The following is a 9,419-nucleotide window of genomic DNA, read 5'->3' on the forward strand; positions in this document are numbered from 1 at the left end:
TCCAGAGGCACGTAGGAGGAGACGGGCCAGATGGTGTAGTGCCTTGGAAGGTACGTAAAGGCCCTTGACTTTAACCTGAGTAAAAGGAGGAACCACAGAAGGGTTTCAAGCAGATTCGCATTTTAGAAGCTCATCTTTCTCATCTAGATTAGAGACGACGATGACCTAAGGATGTGCCAGGCAGACAAAACAGACATCACTCTTGCAGCTGATGTTCCAGTGGAGAACAGAGGTACTTAACACATCATTAAAATAATAAATAGTCACAAGGGTACAAGGTGCTCTGAGAGATGCCATGGGTCAGGGACAGCCTCTCCAAGACAATGACCTTTAAATCAAAACCTGAGAAATGAGTAGGAGTTGGTCAATTAAAGAGAGAGAGGCAAAGAGCTTTCCAGACTACGCTAAAGCTTGTAGGAAGGTCCTGAACAAAATGTGCTGAAGGAACCGAGAAAAGTCCAGGGTGGTGGATGTGAAAGTGAGGCTGCAAGTTTGCTCAGACGAGGCCGCAGAGATAAGCATGGCTCAGACCCCAAAGAACCCTCTTACACATTTTGGACTCACCCTAAGCAAAATAGGAAGTCTGTAATGATATAACATCCTATTGTGAAAAATAGGATAACTTGCATTTCTCTTTTGCATTTCTGTGCATGAGACTTCTTCCTGATCCACGCAATCATCTGTTTGTCTTGGAAGTCGAGTTGGGATTATCAAATAAACAAATATAGAGCAGAATAGTTAGCTTCTGACATCCAAAACAAGATTTTCCAGCCAGACGATACTCTCAAAAGACAGTCTTTGTTAAGAAAAAGGATACGCTGGATGTCTTTTAACTTCCTCTTTAAGATATCAAGAAGCAAGCCTAACAGAATTGGTTGTAGAGCTTTACCTAAACAGGAGAACAAAAGAGAAAGCCCTGACCTGTGGTCTGGAGGGTAGTGGGGACGAGAGAGGAAGCAGGTATGGAAGGAAGTCAGGTGTACCTCCTACTTGTCCATCTTCCAGTTGAAGTCCCAGAGAGCAAAGGTGTGTTAGATGAGGGAGGGAGGGAGGAAAGAAGGGAGGGGTGGCCCTCCTCGGGCCCTGGGAAGAGACTTCAGCACAAATCTACCTAGAGGTCTTCACATCAAAGTCAACTTGGTGGTTTGGTGTAGCTAGGCACAGGGAAGGTTTTAATTTCACCTTCTCAAACCGCCCTAGATTCCCATGTGGTGTTAAAACGATGCCTGTCCTAGATCTTTAGCTGTGAATTTTATATGAGAACTGAACCAGAAGCAGACCAATTAAAAGCTTGCTAAGCTTTTAAGGAAAATGCAGTAGACAAAAAGCATTGACTATGGCCTGTCCTAGTCTTCACAGTTCATTCTTAATGTAATCCACGGGCCCAGAACCTGCAGAAAGTAGGCTGTGAACACGCAAAATCAGTTTGGTGTTTTGGCTGCAGAGTGGGGGACTGGAGGCAGCCGCAGTTGTCCAGATGAGAGATCACGGGGGCTTACATGAGGATGGCGACGGCAGGGCTGGCTGGCACATTCAGATCTGAAACATATTTGGGAGGAAAGACTGTTCTTGGTGGCGGTGAGGGAGAGACGAGAGTCAAGGGCAGGAAGAGGGAAGCCAAGGCACGTGGCATTTCAAAGAAGGAGCAGTTAGCAGTGTGGGCTGCTGGGCCTCGGTCAAGGGGATGCGTCTGTAGGATTTGGTCACAAGGAAGTAGTCTCGAGGCAGTGAGGGGAGATGCAGACTTGAGTGGGTGAAGGAAGAGTGGGGCGTGAGGAAGTAGCACCACAAGAAAAGATAACTCCTCTGAGACTCTGTCTGGGAGGCTGAGATGAGGGGTGGGGTCGAGGGAGGGTGCTTGTCATTTTTAAGATGGGCAAGACTGGACCTCATTTAACGCTGATGGAAAGGGGCCCTTGGAGAGACAGAGGTCAGTGACAGACAAGGAGGAGGAAACTAATTGACAAGCGTCCCCGAGAAGAAGGAGTGTAATGGGACCCAGAGCTAGGTGGAGGAATGAGCCTTGGGGAGCCAGAGGGACCCCTCTCTGTTAAAGCAGGTGAAGGAGGGAAGGTGGGGAGACAAGCTGATAGGTTTGAGGATTCAGCAATGGCAGGTTGAGGAGATCCCCTTCTGATGGCCGCCGTTTTCTATGAAGTGGGAGGTGATGTCATCCATGGAGAGCACGGAGTTTGGGGGAAGGTTTGAGAGAGAGGAAGCGGTCTGAGCACCCCTTCTGGGGAACAAGAGAGAGAACTGGCCAGGAAAACACAAAGTGCTGAGGTCCAGGCCAGGTTGCAAACATGAACTCATGGTGGCACCACTCGGCAAGGTTCTGTGATTTTCTCCAGAAGGAAATCCCTAACCTGGGTGCCCTGCTCCAAAGCTCCAGGCCTGCCTTTGCACTGCAGCGACACATGCACACCTGCAAATCCAGCAAGTTCCTCATAATACGCCTACACTGAACCAGGCCTCCCCACCCTCACCAGCTCCTCCTCCTGCTTCACACTTTCTATTCCTGGGACCAGACATCTTGGACTCCCAGGAGCACCTCCTCGCCCTCCGGACCCCACTGCTGGTGCTGGATCTTCACTGGGCTGTTGGCAGAGCCTCCTCATAGACTCCCTGCCCCTGGCCTCACTCCTCCCACCCGCTCGCCCCCTGCATTAATCTTCCTGGAGTGTGGCTGTGGCCACGACACCTCCCCTCCCATTCAGATCCCTTCTGGAACTCCAATACCTCAAAATAAAGCTCTTGTTTCCACTTACTTTTGGGGTCTCAGCTTAAATACCATTAGTTCTGAAAAGCTTCCCCCCTACCCCTCACCTCCCAGATTAGGGAAAGTCCCATGGTACCTGCACCCATGACACTTTATACATTTTCTTTGAGAGACTCAGTGCACTTGTAACTACTTACGCCTACCCCCATTAGTGATGGCAGCTGTGTGTGAGTGTGAGTGTGTGTGTGTGTGTGTGTGTGTGCGTGTGTGTGTCCCTCTCACTTCTATCTCCCCAGCAGGGAGGACAGTGCCTGGCACAGACACTACATTGGGATGACTGAGTGATGGAAAGATTCCAGCCTGTCGTTCAGGCCCTCCAGAGCTCAGGTTAACTTCCCATCACCCCCTCACATCAGCCCATGCTCCAGATATTGGGGGCTCCTTTCTGGTCCCCAAAGATGCCTCCTGCTTTCCTCTCCCACCAGGTCTTTGCTCAGACTCTTCCCTCTGCTGGGCATACTTGCTCTCCCCTCCATCTTGTAGACTTCCCCTGCTCCTTCCAGCCCAGGGCCCCTTCCCCTGCGGAATCTTCTCTGAAACGCCCCACTCGCCACGGGCCAAACCACGTAAGCATCTATCTTCCTGGTTCTTCCACTCCGATCAGACTGTAACCTCCTTGAGGGAAGTTTCTGATGTGTACTTAACTGATATTTCAAATGAGAACATCTGACTGTAAAGCGGAGATCCCTCATATAACACTTGTATAAATAGTGTCTTACACAACTGTCCCCAGTAGTGACTTTCATGGGTGTCATGTACTTAGTAGGGACACAAAAATAGTTTTGAATGAACGAGATATTTTCTCCCTTAAACCCGTAAGAATATGATGGTGACCGTCTTCATCTACACATTAATTTTTAAAATTAATTTAAATGTGGTTCTCCCATGTTAACAACACGAAAAAGGTGTCTGTTTTCATCGGGGAATAGTCTGTCTCTTCAGGTTTATTCCAGCTTTACTTGAGAAACAAATGCAGGCCTTATGCCGTGGATCAAGGTAGTGACTCTGTTTGCCAGTGTACCAGACGTGCCACTGTGTAAGGGAAAAGGAATTTCTCCCACAGCTGACAATTGCCAATACGTTCAGCGACGTTTGTCTCTTGGACGTCTGAATAACCCCACGAATGTGAAGCACAGGAAATCTACGAAGCACTAAAATAAGGAGGGGACTATATTGCTATTCATAGCCATTAGTTTATTTTCCATGCGAGTGTTTCATGATTGTTTTTAGTTCAGAAAATAGAGCCATTGGGATCCTTAAAAATACTACCTAAATATAAATCCATGGAGACCGAAAGAGTGGTTGCCAAGGGCTGAGGAGAGAGGGGAACGGGAGGTGGCTGTTTAATGGGGTCAGGATTTCCTTTCGGAGCGATGAAAATGTTTTGGAACTAGACAGAGGTGGTGGCTGTACAACACTGCGAATCTAGTATAATACTAAATGTCTCTGAATTGTTCACTTTAAAATAGTTGCTTTTGTGTTTTGTGAATTTCACCTCAATAAAAAAAAAAAAATTTACATTATCGCCTACATAACACAACACTTTCTAAATGCCCTACAGGACAAGGCACTGCTGTATTCTAGAACAGCCCCAGATCCAAGGGCCCACAGCACCGTATACTTTGCCTTTGGATAAGGAGTAGGGTCCCTCATGTACAAATGCGGCCATGTCCTCAAAGTGTCCTCAGAGACACTCAGCTGAGCAATCACCACAAACCAGGCCAAACATTTTGTTTCTTCTTCGGGTGACACAAGGACTTGGGAAGGTGTTTAGTTTGATTAAGGACTTTCTAGTTCCAGAGGTGGAACCTGAAGCAGGTTTGTTTTTTTCTTTTCTTTTTCCTTTAAACAAGTGGAACTTTCCAGAGACAGCAACTTGCAGATGTGCATAGAGCCCCATCGTTTCACTGGGGTGTCTGACCACCAGGGCCCAGTGGAGACGAGGGAGGAGCTACCCTGCACGAAGGGCAGAGTCATGGCTACAGCTTCTCTCCACCCCAGGCAGGTTCTGCAAACGCAAAGGCTGACTGTAAAGAAGGGGAGATGGGCCTGTCCTAACAGCTCACGGTTTCTCAGAAAACAGTCCTTGTGTTGTCTTGTCAGGGGTGGAACAGACTCTGTCAGCAAGCGCAAGGGCAGGAGTGAGAGCAGCCTCCAGATCAGGTGCATGGCTGGCCAGAGGGGAGGCCATCAGCCCCCTTCCTCGCTGGGGCCTGCTGCCTGTGCACCCGGCGGGGCCCTGGGCCAGTGCCCACGTCCAACCACCCCATCCATCCTTGAAACACATAGCGCCCAAAGGGAAATCACACCCTTCCATTTCAAACATGACTCTGGAGCCCAGAGCCCCATGGCTGTAGCATAATCAAGTTGCATTAGTTGCCTTTATTACCAAGGTCTGTAGGGTTTAACCATTGAAGTCTCCTCCTTATTTTAGCACTTCTCAGATGCCTTCACAGACATCATCTCGTTCAGTAGCCCAAGAGACAAATGCTGCTGAACACCTTGGAAAATACTGGCTCCAGAAGAAATGCCCTTTTCCCTTATGCGGTGGCAGTCCAATGAACAAAGAAAGCCTACTGACAAAGTTGGGCTCTCTCAGGGAACCCTAGGTCCAGCAAAAAGGGATATTCCTAGGAATCCCTTGCCAAGACCTCTCCCCTGAGGGAGAGGACTCTGATTAGTCCCTAAAACTCCAACTCTGTTGGGAATGTCATCAATAGAGTTGGCCACCAATCCAGGTCCCTGATTGGGTTTGGACCAAGACAGCCCAGACTCAGAGGTGACTGCGAAATGCCCTGACGGACCCTGTTAGGTTTGGGAACCCTAAGGAGGTGGCCCCTTATTGTTTGACTCAAGAAAAGACGGAAAAGCTGTCCGGATGCTTTTAAGGCACTTAATAGCTTCACAAAGCCGCAGGTCTGCTTAGGACTCCTTCTATTAAGTGCCCGGTGAACATGGACCTCCCTATGTGCCACGGGGCGGGGGAGGGGGGGAGAGGTGGAAATTTTAACAGACGGAGCAGATTTCGAAGTGCTGCTGGAAAATGAAACATGTTATGCAAGCGCCTCAGCATGAGAGACAAGCATAGACACAGGAGCACAGGCTTCTCTGGACAGCATAAACCCCGAGGCCTACAGCAGCCAGTGCGAACGTTCCAAGTAACTGCCTCCTTGACACTTACGACACAAGGAGACACAGCCGTTGCTCAGGAAAGTACAAGTACCACTGAGATGCCCCCGAGTCTGTGTTGTCTGCTCAGGCGGAAGAGTACCCCGGGCCCTCTCAAAGGGAAAGGAGATATCGTGAGACTCTCATTCCCTCTCTCCCGAACAAGAAAACCGAAGCTCAAAGAGGTTGAGTGGCTTTCTCCAGACCTCAACTGCCAATGAGTAGAGGGGACAGCCTAGGATTCGGGGCCCCTTTGACTCACAGTCCTGTGCTCTTCGGTCCTCCAGAGAATGAGGCCTGCACGCAGAGCTTGCCTGAAGGAGCTTTGGAGTAAGTGGTGTCAAGTCAGGGCCTAATTTTCAGCCAGCTGCCAACCACTACGAGCATTAACTAATCACTGGTATGCCTCCCTACCATTTACACTGCAAGGGAAAAGTACTCAGAATAATGTGCCCCACTTACCCTGGGTTTCCTGGTCTACAGAACAATGGGGGCTGACATTTCTGCGTGTTCCACACCTAACAGCATATGTCCATTCAAAAAGGAAATCTAAGGATGTGATCATTCTACGTATTTGCATGCCTTGCTTGTTTTCAGGGCCCTTTCCTGCTCATGATCTCATTTGAGCACCTGGAGAATCTGAGCGATACCTTTCATTGGTTCCTTGAAGATTCTTGGGTTTCCAGAGACCTGTTCAGACAAAATATCCCCAGGAAGGGAAAGCACCTTGCACTTTCATTGGCTCACACCTTGGCAGTAGTTGGCAGCTAGCTGATGACCAGGCCCTGAGAAGTAGGAAACAGGATTGGGAGGGGGTGGGAAATGGTCAAGAGGAAAAAGAGCATGAGAAAGGAGGTGAGGGTGCTCTACACCCCTCCCAGCAACACACCTCAGTTTTGCAGAAAGAGGCTCCAGGCAAGGCATTCCCTGCTTCCCTCACCCACTAGACACCAACTCTACCCCCACAAAGCCAAAAGTAGAAAAGACTAGAAGGAAAAGAGAAGTGACAGGAAAGAAAAGAAGAAAAGATGGAATAAACCAACCATCAGAGGCTCTTCAATCTTAATTTGTTTTATTCTACAAAATGCTACTCAATTGAAAATGGAAAAGCTAACCAAAAAAAAAAAATTGCAAAGGAAAAAAAGTTTAATATGTTCTTTCTTCCATAGCAGCAAGCTTTTCCTAACAAGCTTTCTTTAGTGCAAGTACTGTAGGCTTGTATTACAGTAAAATAACAGAACAAGAACAGAAAACACCACCAGAGATGCTTCAGAACAGAGATACTCCTCAATTTTCAAAACTATACAAAGATTTTTGAGCTGATGGTCCTGCCTGGAGAGGCCCTATTTACAAGCCTTTCCAATGGGACCATTTCACCAATACTTAAAAAAAAAAAAATGCTCAGGAAAGTAATTAAATTCCCCACAGGGTGATAGGAATCTTGTACAATTTGTTTGCCTCCAGGATCTTATAGCAGACTTTACTCCACACATCAGTGACATATCTCAAATACAGATGCACAAAGCTTATGATTTTCCACTATATGCCAAAATACTATATATACATCTCCCACTGCAGAACAGACACCCTGATATCTAACTCTTTATACAAAGGTGAATATTTTCTTCTTTGACATCAAGTAACCACAAGCTGAAATAACTGGAATAAACTTTTAATCATATAGAGAAAATACGTTTTAAGGAACAGGGCAGGATCTTGAGTTGTGTTCTTACAATGTAGAGTTCTTGGTAACTACTGTCCCAGAGGAATGACAATCCATCTTTAAAAACAGAACTTTTTTTATACAGTTTATACAGCACGAGTCACAAATCATTTTAGAAACAAACAAACAAAAAGCATCATTAGCCTAAATGTTTTAAAAATAAGGAAGAAAAAGAGGGAGCGAGGAACTGAGCACTTTAATGCTATCTGTTTCTATTTAGGCTTGGTACAACACAAAGATGTAAACATTTAAAATAAATAATAAAATAAATGTCGATTTTTTTTCTCCCCCTCCCCTTCCCATACCCCCCTCAAAATTTGACCCAGCCCCTCCTGAACATGTCAGCATGGGAAAATTAAAACCCTTTGTTGATGTATGCCAAAACACTAGAAGCATGAGAAGATGTCAAATTAGTAGTGGGATGACTGGATTTCCTTTTTAAAAGCTGCAGGAGGACATGGGCACACCTGGAAATGTCCACACACGTGCACAAACACACACACACGCACACATACCCCAAGCTGTCAATAAATAGTGAGATGCTGGCTTTTAAGATCAATGCCAAGAAGAATTCAACAAGCAGAAAGTAGCAAGACCCCTTTACTTACATTTTTAAAACAAAATGACACATACTACATATCCTATTGGCCCACAAATTCTCTAAGGACACAGGTTACCCCTCCAGCCATCTGAGGAGTGCAGAGGAGCACAGCACTGGGTAGAGGGAAAGAAGAAATTTAGAGGTGGGAGGATATTGTAGGAATAGGTCTTTGAGAACAAATCTCGGACTAAAGACTATCTTGCCTTGGATTTTTGAAGAGAGATCTTCTCACCTCCAAGTTTTTGTTTATCCATTTCCTGGGGGCCTTTAATAAAGGATGTCCTTATCCCTTAGTCTCATCCTAAAGAAGTATATAACAGGGCCTAACACAGTGCTTGGCACATAGTAGGTACTTATTTTTTTTACTTTCTTAAAGGGGCCCCACAGATATCTGATCAGGAAGGAAATCCGCCTGAAAGTTCAATGGTGAGATTGCAAGCAGCACTGTTGGTCCTTCGAGGACAGGGTAGAAAAGTCTCAATGCATATGGAAGTGAGCCCACCCATCCACTTGGAGCCAAGTGGGAGCAGAGAGGAAACTCCTTTCCCCAAAGCCTAAAAAAAGCAGCAGCCTCTGATGGCTGCTTGTATGACTGACCACAGTGGACACACCTGACCTTTTACACAGGCAGAACAATAATTTCTCTCCGAAAACCTCCCCAGTGAATTCCCTGCTTAGAGCTGGCTCCGGCAATTTCCTAAGATTCACCTGGGACCTCCCCTCTTTCCTGTGCCAACAGCTGTCCCCATCCACCCAGCCAGGAAGAGAACTGTTCCCAGAGAGACCAGCCAGGTGGCCAAGAAAACTGTGTGTTTCACACTAGCTTGTCAAGGAATGACTGCCCTATGCTGTCCCACAGCTGCCTGCAGCCCAACTGATGTCCACACCAGCTGCCTCCCTGCTGAGGACACAGGGGAAGCACAGCAGTTCCCAGCCAAGCACAAAGACCCCTCCCGCCCACCGCAGCTGTTCCCTTAGCTGGAGCCATGGAGGAGGAAGCAGCAGGCCTGGTGGTGTCTGGTGATTCTGGGGCAACGTGTGTGCTCATGAACTTGGAGAACAAGCCAGAGGAAGTACCTGAGGATATGCTCATGATTTAGGTGTAATAGTCAGCCTTCCCCAACCTCCAAATCACCTCCTAGAACAAA

Source organism: Rhinolophus ferrumequinum, chromosome 13, assembly GCF_004115265.2.
Source record: "Rhinolophus ferrumequinum isolate MPI-CBG mRhiFer1 chromosome 13, mRhiFer1_v1.p, whole genome shotgun sequence".
Taxonomy (NCBI): Eukaryota; Metazoa; Chordata; class Mammalia; order Chiroptera; family Rhinolophidae; genus Rhinolophus; species Rhinolophus ferrumequinum.